General features: G+C 41.5%; 1 protein-coding gene across 2 annotated transcripts in view; it reads left to right on the forward strand.

Moving 5' to 3' along the window:
• RNF144B (ring finger protein 144B) overlaps positions 1-20,177 on the forward strand; it is a 93,315-nt gene that overhangs the window by 33,225 nt on the left and 39,913 nt on the right. The window contains exon 1 of one of the 2 annotated variants that reach the window (XM_054818057.1): positions 11,010-11,313. The exons of the other annotated variant lie outside the window; for it this stretch is intronic. The gene's annotated coding sequence lies outside the window, so the exon portion shown is untranslated. Of the gene's footprint in view, positions 1-11,009; positions 11,314-20,177 lie in introns of those variants that run through there. 2 annotated transcript variants of the gene reach the window in all.

Genomic DNA, 20,177 nt, shown 5'->3' on the forward strand with positions numbered 1-20,177 from the left:
GAGGATGTTTGTGGCAAAGCCTAGAATAAAAATCTGAATCTTGTATCTGTGCTGCAGAAATTTTTTGCTAGGGAGGTGGAAAGCCTATTGCAAAAGTCCTCAAGTTGGCTTTCCTTGGTCAAAACTAGATTGTCAAATGAAAGCTTTTCCTCTTTGCTTCTTATTGTATATAATGAAACAGAAAAGTAGCTGCAAAACGTTATACATAATCATAAGTCTGAAGAGTACCCTGTAGAATGCACTGACTTTTGGTACTTTTCTGTGAAATCATCAGTCTAATCCTTAAAGGTTTGAGCTAAGTCTTCTGCTTAACCTTATTTCTTAGGACAATAGAGCTCACGTGGATTACACTATTTGTGTGCTGCTACACTTGACAACTTTTTGAGTCATTGATGTAAAAAGACAGGCAGTGTTCCACTGTTGCACTTTTTCTGGTAGCATCCAGTCAGAAAGCCAGCATTGTAGACGAGGCTTACTAATCAGCATGCAAGTTATGACTTGCATTGCCCCTGATCCAGGGGCACATTGTAAGCAATATCACGGAGCTGGGCGTTATGTTTTAGTAGTGTTAAGGAACACAAATCCTTAGAAACCAGGCTTCCTTAGCTTTGCTGCTCACCCATTTCTTCACAGGCCAGCTTGGAGCATAAAATCTACCTAATTAATAAATCTTCATTCCTGAGGAAAATCATAGTTTACAATACCTTCTGAATAAGGAAAGTAATTTTCTCATTGACTGTTTTTCAGCAACATGCCTGGAAACACTTGTAAAACAATCAAACCCTTCACTATTTTAAATTCATCAGCATTTTGTAATCTTCCCATAGAATTTTCAATTGAAAAAATAAAATTGTTTGGCAATTGATGGTACAGAGACAGCAGAGATCTTGGTCATCAGTTTGGGGACACTCTAACATGAGGGAGTCTTAAACCTTGATATAATGCCAGTAACACACTTTGGGTGATCTGGACAGAGGGATGGATGGGCCTCTTAGCCCAGCTAGTATCCAAACTCAAAATGTTATGGTATGTGGAGTGTTGCACATTCAGGTTGTCACTAAATGACAAAAGATTTACTGTGCACTTATCGCCAGTTGAAGGAAGCTAAAGTAACTTCTGTGTTTCCTGGACAGACATTCAAAGAACTAAAACTGATTCTTGGAATTTTTCCTTCACCATCACTATCTCCATTCATGCCATATTCTGCTGTGTTTAGTGGAAACTAACTGCAGCAGAACATCCATCTAATTTCCTGTAAAACATTAATTTTGTTTATTCTTCCTACACATTTTTCAGTTCCCTCCTCTCCCTCCTAATCCCATTGACAACAGAAGAAATGACACAAAAGATGAACTGTTGGCTTTATGTAAAATATTGCATCAAAATAGTGAGTCACTGGAAAAAGAATTGCCACAGTCAACACACACACACAAATATCCACTCAGGTTACAAAACCAAAAATGTTATCAATAAGGACAAAGGAAGTTATTTTAATTTTTAACTATTCTTGATTCATGCTTCCTGTCATTTTGCTTGGGGGGAGAGAAACGACTATTCCTAAAAAAACAGTTAAACAGAACTGCCAGAAACTCTTCAAATCCTTAAACCAATATGATCAGGAATAAAACCATAGTGGAAATAAGTTATCTTCTCCTGCTGCCCAAATTCTGTTTTCATGTACTAAGTTCGGGTGTTATATATCATGTCATGATCGGATTCTTTTTTTAACCCAAAGACAAGAATCTCTTATTGTCAACCCTGTTTCTATGGCATATTCTGATGATCATCATATTTCAAAAGGATCTCAGGTGGAACTTCTTGGTTCTTACCAAGTTCTGCTGGATAATTTCTCTGAGATTTGCTCAGTAGGAAGCAGTGTATTTGTTCCAGTTCCATCAGCCCAGAGAGGTGCTTCCTGCCACTTTCAGAGCCGAAGCCTGCGACAGCTTGCTCCCTGGGACACCCAGAGACCAGTGAGGCATTTGTGATCACTAGCAGGGATGCTGGAGATGGTACATGATGGTCCATGTCTGGACTCTGCCACTGATTTTGCTCTCTCTGGGGCTACTGGGAAATGCTGTTTCTTTTTCTTTTTCTTTTTTTTTTTTTGGTGTATGTTTTTCTTCCAATGTTAGAAATATTCTGTAAGTGTGTGTATGGTTTTTCCTCCCTTTCACTTGCTTTTTTTTTTTCAGTATAGCAAATGTACTCTGTGCATGAACAGAAAGCAAGGAGAGAGACAGGAGAGTGTTATGCTCAGTCTCTTCATGCTGTTCATTTCATATTCAAGAGAATCAAATGGTTTCCTTGCCTTTGGCCCCTGTTCTCCTTAAACTTCATGTTCTGTCGTATCTCTTTGGCAGACTTCAAGATCCTGGAAGTTTTCTACTTTTTGCGTCCTGCAGATGGGAACTGACCTAATTAACTTCGTCGTATGGGAAGTGAGAAAGGTGTCAGGACTTTTTCATGCAAGTAGGCCAGTTGTTTCTACTCTTCTCTAAAGCTTCTTTTTCTTCTTCCACAATGCAGTATCTCCACTCCCTGTGACTTGGGAAATTGCCTTTTCCTCAGATTTTCAAATTGCAGTCATGTAGACAGTTATCCTAAGGATAATGTAAGTAGAAATTTAGTTATTTACTACTAGGCAGAGTTCACTGAGCACGTTTTCTTCACCTTGAATTCATATACCCTGGTCATAGAAAGATAGAACTCATAGAATCCATACAGCTTCAAAGTTCACACTTCAAAGCTTTGTTTGTATCGTACAATGTAAAGTGATTCTCTGTGGGAACAAATTTATTGATAAATTATGCTCCCGACCAGTTTGTTTTGTCATATCCCAGGAAATATGTATGTATGTATAAAATAAAAAGTTGGAGGATATACCTAAATCTATTTAAATTTCTTCCTGAGAAGTATAGGGGAGTTAAGCAGAGCCAGTGGATTTTCACAGATGAAGTCATGCTTAAAAAAAGATGAGTTCACTTGTCATTTCTTCAATGACCACAGATGGTAGTGAAGCAGAAAACACTATTTGCTTGGATTTCAGCAGTGTTTGGAAAAGCAAAGGTTTTCATATGCCTCTTGTCCTTCTGCCCCTGCTCAGTCTTGTAAAACTCAGGTTTCTTTTCCTAGAGATTTTCTCTGCCCAAATGGATGTATGTTGTTTTATAAGAGACTTTTAAAAATTTACTATGTAAAAATCACCTATATTAAATAAATTTACCTGGCACTTGAATGTAATAGACACAAAAATAAACAACATGAAGTTAAAAACTCCCAAATTACTTCAGTGCAATTGAATGAATCCTTATGTCACTTGCAGCAAGCAAGCAATCTGCTTGTTTTTGAGTTCCCCCTATGCTAATTTTGGGATTGTTGAATTTGACAACTGCTTGCTAGGTGGTGCGTGTTAAAGATGTCCTTTCAAGGAGATTATTGTAATTGCTGTCTTCTCTGTTCTGAGCAGAAGAGGGAAAAAAAATTTTATCACTATCCTAACAAGGGACCTGAATGTGGAGCAATCCTGGATTTTGGTACTACGGCTGTGATATGATGACTGCCAGCAAACAATTGCGTGCATTTTAAGAAGTTGCTGATTCTCATCTGGGAAGTGGTACTGTGTCCTTGTTGGATGCTGCCATTGCAAAGGTGGCCAGACCAAAACAGCAGGGAGAAGATAGGCTCACTTAAACAGCCCTACTGTGGTGCACTAAGAGGCTGAAATCCTTAAAAACTCTATTAGTTGAGATTATCTAACCACGTGATTAAATTCCATGGGGAGAAAAGCGGATCTGGACAAACCTTTTGACACCTGGTCTCACCATAAATGGGTGAGAAGTAAACTAGGGTAGAGAAAGGAGACTGTAAAGATAAGGAGAACGTCACAGGAAACCCTCCCTGGAAGTTGAGTAAGGGGAGGGATGCTGGGAGAGAGGGAGAAGTTCTTGGTTTTCCTAGATGGGTGTGTTTCAGTTCCAGCATTTCCCTGTATAACCAGGCCATTGGAGTAATCCCTCTCAACTTGGAAACCATTTCTCACCCTAAATTATCAAAAGGCAAGTCTGTGTCATATCTATTACTAGAGAAAAGATATGATCAAAGGTATGCTGTAGCTCCACACCTTGGTCCTGCCTGTTGGATGGCTGTAGAAGCCCTGTCATTGGCTTTAGTAGCCATAGAAGTAGGTGCCTCAGCTCTATCTCATCTCTGACCTGCCCATCCTCGACTCCAGAAAGTATGTGCTGAAATGTACTATTAAGCCCCTCCATTCTGGCTGTCTTTTAAGCCTGTAGATGGAGCCTCACCAGGCTAAGGCAAAGCCATCACCTAGGAGACTGGCTTGGGTTGGAAGGAATAAAGCTGTCTCTTCATGTTTCCAAAAAAGGGCAGTTAACAGCTTGAGGCAGGACAGAAGAAGGAGCAGAAAGAGAGAAGTGAAAACAGTGTGCACATTTTTTTCTCATGATAAGGACAGGTTGGTGACCTCCTCTGCTACAGAGGAAGCTTCCTGTGTTGGCTGCCAGGATGGTTTTGCCCTCTCAGTTTTTAAACTGATGATGATTCTGACGTCTGGAATCACTGCAATTCTAGGTACATTACCAAGACACTTGGTTAAAAGTCAACAGATTGTGTCACTTTGGGCATACAGTCAAAAGGAAGAACAAACATCTGCGCATAATTGAACGTCTGTGCCATGCTCCGAAGCTAGCTGCGAGCATAGTTAATAGAAAATAAATTAATTTAACCAAGCCTTAAGTTTTTTCCCATGCAGTCTTTATAGACGTTTGTTAAAATGTCTGCTTACTTTAAGAGAGCGCAGAAGAGGACAACTTCAGTGTTTCCTCTTTTGTATGTATGTAATACGGTCCCCTCAATGCTACTTTATAAATTACTCTTCGCAGCTAAAAATTCTCACCTGTTACCTGATACTCAGAAGAACTGAGCAGCTCCATATCTGTATGTGTTACACATGAATGTGAGAGCAAGGCAAGCTGTTTGGTTTTATTTTATTTTTTCCAGCAGTTCATGAGGTAGCACTGATTTGGGGGAAGCTACGTGTGCTGTCCAGCTGGGTAACTGGACCTGCTTGCACAGGGCGGCCTCTGAGCCTGAGAGGTGTCCTGCATCCTCTGCTGCCATGTCTCTAGTAGTAATGCCATCACGTCACTGATGTGCCAGCTCTTCTTGCCATCTGGAGGGTTCTTCTCATGTCACAGGAGAAGGTCAAGGGGGAAGGGTGACAGTAACCTGCCTCTTCCCTGCCGCTGAGTGCAGAGACGGGGCTGAGGACGGGCCCTAGGCTTGAGGGTGTTGCGCTGGCTGCCCCTGGGCTGGATGTCTGCCGTTCAGTGGCAGTTCATCAGCATTTTATTTCTTTGCACACCTAGTGAACAGGCAGGAGTTAGCAGAAATTAAAAATTTATGTAGAGCTGTTGCAGAGCTGTTCAGTTGCTGGCGGAAAAAATCCCGCTCCAGGTGGCGTTACCAATAGAGCTCTGCCACCAGCAGGGTTTCCTATGTGGGCAAACAGACCTTCTCTTAATGCTTCCAGCTTGCACTGGAACTCCAGTAATGTACTGTCAGAGCCATCAGTCTTGATCTTTAAGCTGAGATTTCTAAGCACCCCAAACCCAGCTACCCCACTGGGGTGGCAGGCTGTCTTCTCACTGTTTTCTGGTGAGGCTGTATGTTTTTTTCTTCTGGCTGTATGTTTTTTAATTCAAGCACTGTTCAGTATGGATCGAATACCAAAAGCTGGTTTTCAGTATGTCAGGAAGTACTTCAAAGTATAAACACGGGAAAAAATATCGGTAGAGAATAAATATAGAGCTTTATGGAAGCCATATGATCATGTTTTGTTTGGAGATAGATAGTCTGCTGTGCCAACAAATTTTAATGAATATTGCATTTTGCCTTGTTCATAGAGCAGAATGAGTGTAAGTCACTTACTTACTACTTTTCTTCGTGTCTGAGACAAATCCATGCGTTTTGAGATCATAATGATTATAAATGTTCGGTAGACAGTGTGCTATCCCACTCACTTTTTTTACTGCAAAATAAAAAGACTCATACCTAGTATTCTTTCAAAATAATTTAACTGGATTTATTTCACTCCAATACAAAACACTTCATAATAAAGTTTTAGTATGTTTTAGCTAAAGGGAATAATGAAAATTTCAAACCTGGTTTGTCAGCGAGTGACTTGCATACCAAATCAGAATTGTAGAACAATAGGGTTATTTAAACAGGAAAAGATGTGATCCTGATTTTCTTGTAGCTCATAGAATCATAAAATCGTAGAATGGTTTGGGTTGGAAGGGACCTTAAATATCATCTAGTTCCAACCCCCCTGCTGCGGGCAGGGACACCCTCCACTAGACCACGTTGCCCAAAGCCCCATCCAACCTGGCCTTGAACACTTCCAGGGAGGGGGCATCCACAACCTCTCTGGGCAACCTGTGCCAGTGCCTCACCACCCTCACAGGGAAGAATTTCTTTCTAACATCTCATCTAAATCGACCCTCCTTCAGCTTAAACCCATTGCCCCTTGTCCTGTCACCACACTCCCTGATAAACAGTCCCTCACCATCTTTCCTGTAGGCCCCTTCAGGTACTGGTAAGCCACAATTAGATCTCCCCAGAGCCTTCTCTTCTCCAGGCTGAACAACCCCAACTCCCTCAGCCTGTCCTCACAGGAGAGGTGCTCCAGCCCTCCGATCAGCTTCGTGGCCCTCCTCTGGACTCGCTCCAACAGCTCCATGTCTCTCCTGTACTGGGGCCCCCAGAGCTGGACGCAGTACTCCAGGTGGGGTCTCACAAGAGCAGAGTAGAGGGGCAGGATCACCTCCCTCGACCTGCTGGTCACACCTCTTTTGATGCAGCCCAGGACACGGTTGGTTTTCAGGGCTGCAGGCGCACACTGCCGGCTCATGTTGAGCTTCTCATTGATCAATACCCCCAAGTCCTTCTCCTCGGGGCTGCTTTCAATCCATTCCTCGCCCAGCCTGTAGTTGTGGTTGGGATTGCGCCGACCCACGTGCAGGACCTTGCACTTGGCCTTGTGGAACTTCATGCGGTTCGCACAGGCCCACCTCTCCAGCCTGTCAAGGTCCTTCTGGATGGCATCCCTTCCCTCCAGCGTGTTGACCACACCACGCAGCTTGGTGTCGTTGGCAAACTTGCTGAGGTTGCACTCGATCCCACTGCCCATGTCACGGACAAAGATGTTAAACAGTGCTGGTCCCAGTAGTGACCCCTGAGGAACACCACTGAGCTATTCTGAGTAAAGTTTGTTTGCATGTAGAATATTACATAGCGCTCTATTTTTTTGCACTAACATCTGATTTCTAGTGTTGTGTGACTATATAAATACATATATTGAAAAGGGATTTTTTTAAAAAAAATTAGGTTTGTGAAGGTACCAAAGATTATTTTTGATGGTGTAATCCTCCTCTAAAATAGTTCCCATTGAAGAAAACTATTCTTAGCCCATGATATCAGGGGCATCACATACTTGCAAGTTAGCATAGATATACTCACTGTGCAAAGACCCTTCCTTTTTCGTTGTCAGCATTGGTTATATTACACATTAGCATCTATTTTTTTTTTTGTGAAACTATATATTGCATGTACAAATACCTTCTTTTTTTTGCATAGGAAAATGGATAATTTGTATGTACAGTAAGTAAAGTGGATAAAGACTCATCTTAGGCTCTGATTTTAGAAAGCTTATTAGAAAACCTGTTTTTGTGTTACACCTATGGATAGCAATTATTTTTCAGGATATTTGGTTTTTATTAGTTGAAAACTGTGAATCAGGGTAGTGAAAATTTCTTTTCTTTCCTCCCACGCTAATCCTAGTTCTTTATATAGAATTATAATGAAACTGTTTGTTAGTTATACATTAACTCAGTGTTTTCACTTTCTGTTAATGGTATTCTGTTTGTGGGATGTGAGAGATCTTTCCAGTGGTCATGCTATTACTGTTTCACCCACCTAGGTCATAAATTAATTAGTAATTTTAGTTAATGCCAGAGTGGCTTAGTAATTTTGTAGGTATTTCAAGTAGCTGCAAGGATGACACAGCAACGTTAGTAATTAACTATGCCAACCTTTATTCTTATTCTGGCTAGTAACTCGACTAAAAATTCACGGTGATGTTGCATTTTGGCATGTATCATCTCAGAGGCTCTGCCATTCCCTCAGCCCTGGAGTTATAAAAGTGTCAGTTAAAAGTGTCCAAAAAATTAATTGGAGCCTCTCAGTGTTGTGCTTTATATCACTGTTATCGAAGAAGAAAGCAAATGAGGAGGGCTTAGCTTGTGCCTTGACTGGCATTGCATGACATTCTGAACTTGTATTTTTTATTTATTTGTTGGCTCAAAAAGGAAATCAATCAATCTGGGCTAAGAGATTCAGGGATTTGAGCCGGGTAGCAATTTTAGCATGACTCATAACACTTCACAAAATTAGCTTGCCAAGAAGATGTGCTTCTGTGAAACTATGAAGTACCTGGGCTCGAGGTACAGCTGGAAGAGAAATCATTTTGACAGAAGAGCTCATAACAGTCCAGCTCACGCCTTTTGGTGATGGCAATGGAAAGAATCATCAGTACTGATCATGTCAAGTCCTTGTAGCCTGAGCTCTTGCACAGTGCCACGTCACCTTCAACTCCTCTTTGCTGCGGAGATCCTGGATAAGCACAGAAATAGGGGCAAATACAGAAGTGAAGACGGAAGCAGGGGAACAGCCAGCTGTCCACAGAGTATCAGTAAGTGATTGTCCTGCATGTAAATCCGGGGACCACAGTTTAGGATTTGATACTCTGTAAGTGGAGTGCTCGGAACGAGCACATCTTAACGTTTTACAGATAATTAAGTGTCTTGAGAAACGTTCATGATGTTTCTCACCAATTTTGTGATGTTTAAGAGAAATGAATTTTGCTGTTAGCAGGTTTGCACGTTTGTGTAGCCACATTGTAACTTCCATGCATAGAGATACATAATAGGAAACTGGATAAAAATATCATGTGATGTTTGCAGCTGAAGTTTCCAGAATTTATCTGCATTTTAATGGACTAATCTAGTTTTCTTAATTCAAAAGAACAACCCCCCTAGACACAAGCCGGCCTCATCATTTATCTGAAGGAAAGATGATTAGCCTGTATTTGCACTTGTTTCTCTTGACTGGTGGAGGCTACTGCAGTGAAGCTTGTTTTTGTTTTATTGTGCCAGCAAGGAGTAAGTACCATACCAGATGCTACTTTTGCTGCTTTGCTACTGGTAGCTGTCCTGCTCTACTTCTGGACCTTCTGTCCTGCCATTTTTCCTACACCTGCATGAATGTCTTGATTTCCTTCATCCTCCCTCTCCCACCACTCTCTTCCTTGAGGTAATTGTCCTCTTGCTGTTCAAGTGCTGTGATGCTGAGCACAGGAGCTGAGAGCAAAAATATTTTTCTTGCTGCACTTCATCTGTCGCCTAACAAGTACCTGTGTGATGGAGGCAGAGCAGCAAGGGTAGCAGCTGCAGGAAGAAAATACAGGAGCTGGAACAGAGGGAGGGAGAAGAGAGGGGAGGTAGTGAAAAGACAGTGATAGAGGCTTAAGCTATTTCATACTAGAACAGAAGACGGAGGATAAAAATCTAACTGCTGAAGGAGACTCCTTTTCTAATCGTGAAGTTTCACACAGAATTCCACATTTTCACGACTGCTCTGCAGCCTAAAAAATAGCACTGAGCCCCAGGTGTTTCTTGAGTACTGTCTCGGATTGGTCACTGCTGAGGATAAAAGTCTGCTGCTGCTGGGAAATGCCCTACTAGCTCGAGTGGCAATATCTGTGACATGGCTCTAAATTGCCTAATCCTGCTGTAATCCTATTGATGAATACTGCAGGGATCAACGTGATTCCACATGTTGGAATGGCTAGATTTTTTTTTGTGACTATTCTCTCCCTCCCCAGGATTAAAATTATATGTAACACCCAATGATGTCAAATAGATTGATAAAGTTTATACTTATTCTGAGGGGAAGAGTATGTGATGATTCAAGCAAAGCTGTAATGCATAGGTGCAAGGAGGCTGAATTAAAGTTGCACAAGCTTTCTGCCTTTTCCTTAAATTAATCTGATGCAGTATAATTGTCTGAAAATAACTAAAAGCTCAGCTGTGGGTTTCTGCACACCCCAGAAGTAATGCCTGTACATCAGTCCTCACAGTAAAGTCCTGAAGGCAAACCGCCAGCAATAATTGCATGAAGTACGACGTAAACTTATTTCATCACAAAAAGAAAATTACAGATTAGTATCTGTACTTGTTCCTCCCTCTGTTTTTCTGCACCCCCTGCATCCTGCTGCATCTGTACTTCTTATCCTACAGCAGGAAAAGTTCTTGAGGCTAGGTGTCAAGTGGCACAATAATACCTTCTCCTGCTGCATGGCTAGTGTCAATCACACCTGTAGGTTTGGAGTACCGAACTGCAGAATTTCCAACCCTTCTTGCACACAAGCCTGGCTTCAAGAGTCAAAATTCAGTATTGGCAGAATAAGCCAAGCACCATCATCATTAAGTACTCAGGTTTGAAATTACACTGATACTTTACTTGTGAGTTTAGCTTTTTGCTTCCTTCCCGTCCAACATGAAGAAATCACTTTGCTTTTAGATGACATTTTTCACATATGGAGCTTGGCAGAAGCCAGCAATGTTTCAGACATCATCTGCTGGTAGGGCAGCTGCTATACAAACTGCTATCCTAAAACAGGTTAAATGGCAATTGGGAGTTTTTTAATGAGTGTTGCATCTAATGCCTTGTCTCTTTCAGTTTTATCTTGTCAGGGCTCAGATGGGAGTTATAATTCAAAGCAGCACAGATATCCAAATAAGAACGTAGGGTATGCATTGGCTGGAAGCTGACAGGGTTTAAGTAATCACCTGCAGTTGAATTGAGACTCGGATGGGAAGTAGGAAGTGCTGTACTCAAGCTTCCTGTATAAATAAATGCAGCTTTCCCACAGCTACTGCATACAAGCTGTGACGTGCTTTTAAGATATAATGGCAGCATGCTCTTAATAGCAGGGAGGAGATGATTTATCAGAGTGGCAAAGGGGCTGGGACACAAGTCCTGCTGCAGTCCAAAAAAGTGTACAGCTGTCAGATACCCGGAGAAGAGGAAGGGCGTGCGAGAGCAATCTGCCTCCGCTCCTGGTTGCGAGCTTCAGGGGTTTGTGACATCGTGGTTCTTGGGAACGCTGAAGTCTGAGTGCAGCTACTGAAAAGTCACACAGCTGGCAGTGAATGCTACTCTCCTTTCAAGGTATGTCAGAACACAGCTTTCTGTCCAATTTTTTCCTTAAAAGCAAAGGATACCCTGAAAACAACAGAAAGCCAGCATTTGCTTCTAATAGAAGAAAGTAGAAAAGGCTTAGTTAAAAAAAAAATGTAAGAACTAGAATGATTACAGAGCTAAAATAAATGTTATTTGTTGTTTGGCTGAAATCAAAGTGTGTGGTGCTTAGAGCTGAGGCAAAAGGAAATCTTGGAGTCCCAAGTATTAAAGGCACAGAAAATTAAATAGGCATCAAGTACTTCCCAAAAGGGTGAAATTACTTTTGTCAGTGTAACTTTTAAGGAAATATTTGTGTGAAGTGTTTGAAAATGTTGCAGTATTAGGACATACCTGTGTGGAAAGCAGTTGCTAAATGGCATACTGTCAGTCATATATCTGTTTTAGTTTAAATACAAGAACTCCGTTCATGCTGAAAACACATCTGGTTAAGCTGGAGGGAGAGCCCAAGTTTAAAATGCAGAGATTTCCTCCTGGTTTAAAGGCATTTCTTCTGCCACTGTCTCATACAGCTGGTATTGGGAAGAAAAAATATGCTGATTTGTATTATAAGTGTTAATGTACACTTATCATCTGTTCAGGGTTTGGGGTTATGTGGTTTATGTAAGCATATACAAAATATACAATACATTTGTTCTCTAGTTTGCATTTTTTATTTATTTTTACACTAAAACCAGAAAATTGCATTTACTAGTATGTTTGAACTGCTTTCTCAGCATAAGGCTTTATTAATACAAAGCTGCTTTGGTAATGAGGATGTTTCAGTCTGGCTTATTATAAAGCTCTGTCTTTTCTGTAATACAAAGGCACTCTGCTTCCTAACTGTAGACGGCAATATCAAATATCTTTCTTCAGAGAGCACTGTAAGTAGTAAAATATTTAGGATGACTACAGTTAAGGAAGCATTGCAGGGTGACTTCCCATCCTCTTGGTAAATAGACACTGAATGCTTTTAAGAAGTAAATTTTAGCTGAGATACAGGCTGTGACTGAAATACCCCTGTGCAGCTTTCCAACTGACTGTGAGCAGGCACAGCAACATGATATGTTTGGCTACCCTCAGCCTGAAGGGCAAGTGGTCTCATTTAAGGGCAAGCACTGTGTTTGGGATACCAATATTTCTGGAAACAGAAGTTTCAAAATCCCGTCCTTAAATATTTTCCAAAAGAAATATATTGACCCAATTCTTGTCCTGTTCAGGACTTGTCTATGCCTGAATATGAGTGGGTGTATGGGTTGTTGTCATAGCATGAAAGTGGCTGAAACCCTTCCCTCAGTGAACATAAGCTAAGTTGCAGAAAATACAGCACATCGATAGGGGATGGCTGCAGGTATGCTCCCGAAAGTAATGCTTTAGGTTATGTATTGAGCAGTGTGTTTGCAGTGTGTCTAAAGCTGTGGTAAAGTGAGAGGTATTTCTTCAAAATAAAGTGGACCTATTCCTGAACCAAGCCTGTATGATGAGAATCAGACTTCTTTTCTCCCATGCATCCTACTGTCCAATCAGATATTTAACACAAAGTGCTGTCTGCTCATACAAGGACACAGAAACCTCCCTACACTTCATGTAGGAATAGATTTGGCAACCTGGTATAGTTTTCTGTTCCCCATGCTGAACTCTATCCTGCATGCTCCTCGCTGATAGTCATGGTCTTCTTTCCCACAGATGGTAACATTTTGGTGATTATGTTTGTGTGGTGGTATACTTTGGAGCAAAAGTTAATAATATAAATAGAAAACATTATGGAGTTGTTTCTCCCTAGCTAGGTTCTTGGATTACACTATATTCTCTAAATGCTTCATAAGCTTTGTAGACATAAATAAACAGTGCAGAAGTGGTTATCTGGCCTTTCTCTTCTGGTGGAGGAGAAAAGTATGTCCCTGTCCTTATTATCATCTTCAATTTAAAATGCGACTGTGAGGAGCAGCAAGTCACTTTACAGGAAAACAAGCAGTGCTAATACTTAACCTGTTTCCCAGTTCATCAGTATGCCTCTGATAATATCTCTGGTATGAGTCTGAGCCCTGTGCCTGCAATCCACCCTGTCCAGACCTTTCAGTGACAGTGGTGACACCCAGTGGAGTGTATTGCTTTGATGTATAGCTCAAAAAACTGCTACAGACTTGCTGTGCCTCTTCTTGAGCGGGGAGTTTTCTTGAATGTGTCTGAAACTACACAGTGCCTATAGATTGTATGTGTCAGATCCATAAATATCTCCTGGGCTAGTAGCACTGTGACATCTGAGACCATAATTACAGCTCTGGGCCCATGGATGTCACAAGCACACGTGAACAAAATACTGTGGCGGGCTGCCAGTGTTGCTGTGAACTGTATCCATCGGACCTCCTTGCACATACCAAAGCAGGCATTGCCTTCAGCTTCATGAGGCTGAAAATGGTTCTGGATCTATCCTCTTCCTCTGCGTGCTCGCTGGGAGGTGGGTACAGTTCCCTCCTCTCCCTCTGGCTTCCCCATGCCAAAGCCCAGCCCTGTGTGATGCACTTCACAAATTCTCTTCATTACCCAACAGCCAGGAATAACCTTACATTCATTCCATCTCAGAATTAATCTTCTTTTTGTTTGTGAAGGGGAACAGTGAACAAAACGAAAAAGAACAGAGCCAAAGGGAAAGATAGCAACGACACTAAGCTCAGCCTCTAGCATTGTGTATTTCTGCTGAAGCACAGCTGAGCTCCAGTGCTAGACTATGAGCCTTCTCACTTGATAGAGAGAAGTACAGGTCTGAGGGCCATCGTACACTGCAAATTTACCCAGTGTTGGACAAATATTTACAGAGATGCTTGTGCCAAATAACTTTGTGCTGATCAGTAAGAAAATAGTGTTCAGTAATCTTTCTCTGTGTCTCTCGTAAATGGTTTCAGCTCAGTGGGAACTGAGTGGGCATTACATTCATAAAGTAGATCATTGCTAGCAGATACTAAAACACTCATAAAAAAAAGATAGTATCTCAAATTACAAAGGACTGCATCCTTCACTTCCTGCTGAAGTGGGACTTTTCCAACTCCTAGTCTTCCAGGGAGGAGCAGAGGTGCTGAGTGGAAAGTTCTAGGCTTGAGAGCATGACTAGATTAACTGCATTGCAAACACACTTTCAAATAAAAAATGTAGCTACATAAAACACATTTTGTTGATGCAATTTCCTAAATCTCTTTGTATGTGTTGATACTTACACATAATGACATGTGTTCCCCGTTTCTGGTTCCTCTTATTCTAATAAAGAAAACATTGTGGGTTGCCCAAGACCTGGGTGGTTTTTTACTGTATTTCTAGGGGAATCTGCTCAGCCTCCAAGGGAAAATCTGTAATCCGTAATTAGAAATGCCATCAGCTTACCTGATTCTTTGAATGTCCTTGTTGCCTACAAGTACAGTTTTGACTTCAGTGGAGTTTGAGCTACTCAACTATGGGACCTACAAGCATCCTTCTGCCTCGTGTTTCCCAGTGGGTCAGTATCTCTGGAGTCCTGCAGCCAGCCAGCACCAGGCACAACGACTTGGGCCATGCGAATCTGGCTCATGCTACAGAACGGTTAGCCTCCCTGAAGTAAGGCAGTCTCAGACATGCTGTAGTCAAGGGACTGTTTGTATAAATTATGTTTATATAAAACCTAATGAGAAATTCTGTACTTGTTTGACAGACTTAAAAGACTGTAAATAAGGGCAATTGGGTGAGTCAGAGTGGGACTATTGTGTGTCTCCAGAATTGGGACTTGATAAGGTGTACTTTTTGGTGTTGGTCTGGAGCTGTTACCAGTGAAGATGGTGAAGTCAAGACATGGCGTTCATGAAGAATATAGCCAGCATATTACTGTGGAAAAGTCCAGCTTGTGGACACATCGCCTACATGGGGTTTCTTCCTGTGCGCTAGAGCTTGTAGACACAACCGTCATGGGCAGTTGTTCTACCTGCTTTTTGTCTGAAGGAAAGATGAGAGATACTGATTAGGAGACAAGCAGAATAAAAAATTACTTTTTACTAGAATGAAAAAAATACCATTTTACTGTCATGCTCATGTTTCTCCCTTTTAATTGAAAATGTCAGTATTTATGTCTGTTGCAAGCTTTTCTGCCTTTTACTTTGCTGTAGTAATGAGGAGAGGAAGGAAAGTATAAGACGTGAGTCATTACTCAAAAGGTGGACGCTGTCTGGGTGTCTGACAGAAGCTTTGATATTCATATTTGGTTATACAAACTATTGTATCTTCAGGCTGCCAGGGAGTAAATGTGCAGAACTGAAAACCTTTATGCGCTCTATACGTTTGCAAAAAGGAAAGCCCATTGCAACAGAAGAGCTGTATCTCTGTGTTCAGGGACTGAAACGGGTCCTTCAAGGCTACTTCTACTTAGACTTTTATGTACTATATGCTGCTGTGGCGTAGGGGTGAGTTCCTTGCTCATGTATATATAGCTGCAAATCATTCAAAATTGCATGCTCTACACCCCTATGCACATAGAAGGAAAAACACGTTTCATGACAGCTAGTATATAGGCTAATCATTTGCATGCAAGGAAAATTCCAGGATTAAGTAGAAGCTGTGACGTGCAGGCTGACACTGGTTATGTCTGAGCAGTAGATGGGAAAGTTCATGTGTTCTGCCTGTGCTTAGTTTTGGAAGCATTCTGATGGGCAGAGGTGGGGAGATGATGAAGGAAAACAAGCTGGTCTTCCCCTCTTCAAAAAAAGAAGGTTACAAAGATGTAGTTGCGGGGGAGAACTAGCTGATCCTGTGGGCTATTTACCATTGCGCTCACTTGAAGCTTTGTCACAGCAGTGGACCCCCAGCTAACCACTGGTCCTGGAACCCTTCCCAATGGGGTTTTCCCATCACAGGGCTAAGATAACATCCATGGGCCAGCAATAACTTGCTTGATGAGGTTTTGCACAATGAGGAGGATGCAATCTTGCACCCTCCTGACCTCTTCACAGTTACACTGATGTGTTCAGTGATGGGGAATCTCCATCACAGTCTCCCTGGTGGATTTGTGGGAAAGGCAATCATGCCCTTTGCCTGGAGTGGAGTAAAAGCCGCATATATGTCTGTATAATTTATCCAATACTACTTTAAGGACGTGTTTTTTGGATTGGCCAATGTTTTTATTGCAAATACTGAAGCAGTGTACATGGCTTGACCAGTTTCAACCCCCTTGTTGACCTAGCTTCCCACGTTTTGGGAGGATGTGCCAACAAATGAAGGAAATATGCAGTTGTTGGGAGAGGAGCAGAGAAGGAGTCGAGAATTCTTGCTGTAGCTCCATTTCCTAATTCCTTAACAATGAGAATGAAATGCCTATTTGAGGAGCATTAAGTGTCATGGTCATAATTAAAAGCCTAGCTAGCAGAAAGATATCTTTAGAAATGTTTCCGTAAGATTGTCACCCTATAGTATAGTAAGACTATGAGTTCCTTCAATGCTGTGTTCTAGATACTATTTTTTTTGAGTGTTTGAGAGGTGGAGCAGCTTCTTTCAGCTGCTCCTAGTTGCTTATCTTTGCACATATAAGCAGGTCCATTGGAGCATTGGAAAGGGTCCCATTGGCAGGGATCATGGCTAAGATCATGTAGAGACTAGCCAGTTGTTAACAGATACTAAGGCTCTTGAGGCTGAAATCTTGTATGTTTACAGGCTGATGTTCTCCTTTGAAATTATTTCTGTAACAAAGGTTGAAATTTGAAATTGGAGGGAGGGAATGGTGAATACAAACCTCTACTGCATTTGATGTACACTTCTGCTTTATTATATGTCTTGTAGTACCATCTGGATTTCTATGTAGTTGCATAGAGCCCCTGAGAAACTGTGTTCCCTGTGCTTGGCACCGTACAGGCAAAAACCTTGTGAGCGCTTAGAACCTGAGACATGGAGACAGAAGGTGGATGAAGAAACTCAGGTGGAAGAGGGCAGAGCAGCAATGAGACAATATTGCATCACGTGATAGTCATCAGCTGACTCAAGTTTAATAAAAATCATATTTGTCTTATCTAGTTAATAAGATACAGAGCAAAATAGATCACGCTCTGTTAAAAATGTTATTTATAAAAGTGGGAATATGTAGGTGATTTAAAAATATGTGGCTGTTAGGCAAGAGCATAAGACTAATTGTAGTTGAAGCTGTTATTGTTATTCCAGCATAGTTTGCAACTTCAGTAGCATGTACGTGAAGCCTATCAGCAGTTAGAGATGCCCTAAATTCACATCCTGATTGATGGGGCGGGCACCATAGGGCTCCTCCATGCTGGGGCAGCAGGCAATGTGGAAGGAAGTGGCTGGAGCACAACTTCTCCTGGGAGCTGTCTCCCAGCATGCTGGGCTCATTGCTCTTCCCATGCATGGGCTGTAAAAGAGGGAGAGCAAACGTAGATACTGAGAGGACAAGCAGAGAGGAGCTCGTTACTGGGATTTACTTCTCTTTTTCACCTCTGCAGATCTGGCCATAGCTGGGACTCGTTCAGTGCTCTGTCCTTTCCTCATCTCTGGTTGCAGCTGACGTTGGTGGGGCTCAATCAGGAACTGGCAGAGGAGTGATTTAGGGATACACTCTGATTACTTTAATAACCAGTCGTGAGAAGCAGTCATAGTTACCTCAGTAAGTGCAAGTGTTTAGTTTCAAAACAACCTGCTCATGTCCCGGTCCAAACCTCTGCTATTACTTCTTAATGACTGCATTGTTTCTTGTCAAACTCCAGTATAGTTAGTAGCTATTCCTGTTGTTTCCTTACTGGAAAATGCTTATATTAGTGATAGTGACTTCCCCAAGGTCTAATCTTCAGATTTGACTCCCAGTCTTTGATTCACTGAATGTCATTGTAGCTAAGACTTGAAAGTTGCCACTGGGTACTGTGTCCGCCCAGCTTTCTAAGTCATTGAGACATATTTGCATGAAGGGCAGTTTTCAATGTCTTATCTGTTTTATCTTGGTTACCTTGAACAGCGTGTTTCTTCTGTAATAATGGGCAGCATATTTGACTGTAAGATTAGATAGGGGCAAATTAAAACATTATTAGTTTTATTCACTGAGCAGTCACACAAAAATTGTTATAAAAGGAAAATGACCTTAGTCTTTGATTCCTGTTGATGTAAATCTGAAGTTGTGTGAAAGTGCTTTTCGATGCTTGTAGTGAACAAAGACTATAGGACCATAATCTTGCAAGTTTGCTGTTTTCTTGGCCTCACAAAATGAAATGACAGATGTTAAAGGTATCATCTTATTGCAAGCACTGAAAAAAAATTTCTCAGATCATCCCTTCTAAAAATAAATACCTGATTATGTGTTAATTTTTTTCAATAGCTAGTATTCAATAATTTTTTTTAGTATATGGTGTTTTTGCAGAATTCAGTGGAAGATCAGTTTCATAATTTCAGTTAGCTGAGTTGTTCTTTGGCTTCTAGCAAACTCTGCATGCTTTCCTTGGCCCTAAGAAGTTTCTTGCTGTCACTTTCGAGGCCTGGCTTTGTGTCACGTCTCCACTTGCCTTGACCTGCTTGCCTTGCGGTCAGGACGCTGCTTGCCCCAAACACAGCATTGGCTGCTCTGAAAAAGGAGCCATCTCCAGCCAGGGGAGCCTGACAGCCCAGCTCATTTCTTCTTAGAAGAGTACATACTACGAACAAACAGATAAAGTTGGTCCCCAGTCAAATAACATTCCATTGCTTTCACTTTAACAATGCCTGTTTACAAATATCTTCTAAAAATCCTTGATGTTAGAACAGGCCAATGTCACAAATATCTTCTGAGCACGCCCTATCTAAACTGTAAACATTCCAGCTCCAGGAGCTAACATATCCCAAGGTTTTGTTATCTGATTAACAAAAATAAACATTTTTTTCTGTGTCAAAGGGAAATTGTTACATATGACTTCCTATTCCTGTTTCAGCTGAGACAGCTAGCCAAGTTATCAACCCATTTGACCTCCCAAAAGCTCAATTCCTTTTTACTTAGCAAATGCTACAGTTACCAAAAGCCTGCATGTGGTCAGAAAGGAAAACCTATCATTTGCTTTTGTCATTAATGTCATGAAGAGTGTGTTTTTATTTAATAGTGCTATATTACCTCTTGTCAACAGGAAGTTAAAAGTAAAGCGCACCGAACTAGTTTGGGTGGAAATTCCTTGTAGCTTAGCATTAGTAGATGTTGCATAGTGTCATTAAGAATAAGGGGTGTTATTTAGATAAGCTTTAGAGTCTAATCTTATACTTGGCAAGCAATACTTGGAATTCCACTTGCTATAATTTTATTGTTTCAATGTGTTTTTGGAAATGTTTGATGCCAAAATACACAAGTTCTGTTGTCTGGTTGCACTTTGCCTGTTTCACTGCATTTTGTGCTGATCAACTTTCTCTAGCTCTGTGCCTGCCAGGTTGAACATAAAACTTTAAGGGAATCCTGCTGCTGACCACCTGTGGGACCAGACATATCACAGTAGCCTGCTGCCTGTGGCCAGCACCATCGCACTGCTCAGGCATAGTAAGTTTGATACACCTGGGTCATCCCAAACTTGATGCCCACAGGCCTGTCCAGGACTCACGTCCAGTAGGTCTGGTGCTGGGAGCTTTCCAGCCTGCCAGTGTTGACAGAGTTGTATCCTGAACTTTGATATGTCCTAGTTCGGGCACAGTTCCAGCAGAACTGGGTGAAGTTCATGGCTTCTGCGGTACGATGGTCTCACTTCATTCCACACAGAAGGGCTTACTCCCATCCTCATGGATTCGATGAACATTGCCGTTGTGTGGCTCCTGTCAGTATTGAAAAGAGACGAAGACCATGTTTTGATTTTGCATTTCAGTTTAGTAACAGGCTGCATTGTTTCTTTTTCAGTCTT

This window comes from Grus americana, chromosome 2 (assembly GCF_028858705.1).
Source record: "Grus americana isolate bGruAme1 chromosome 2, bGruAme1.mat, whole genome shotgun sequence".
NCBI classification, from domain to species: domain Eukaryota; kingdom Metazoa; phylum Chordata; class Aves; order Gruiformes; family Gruidae; genus Grus; species Grus americana.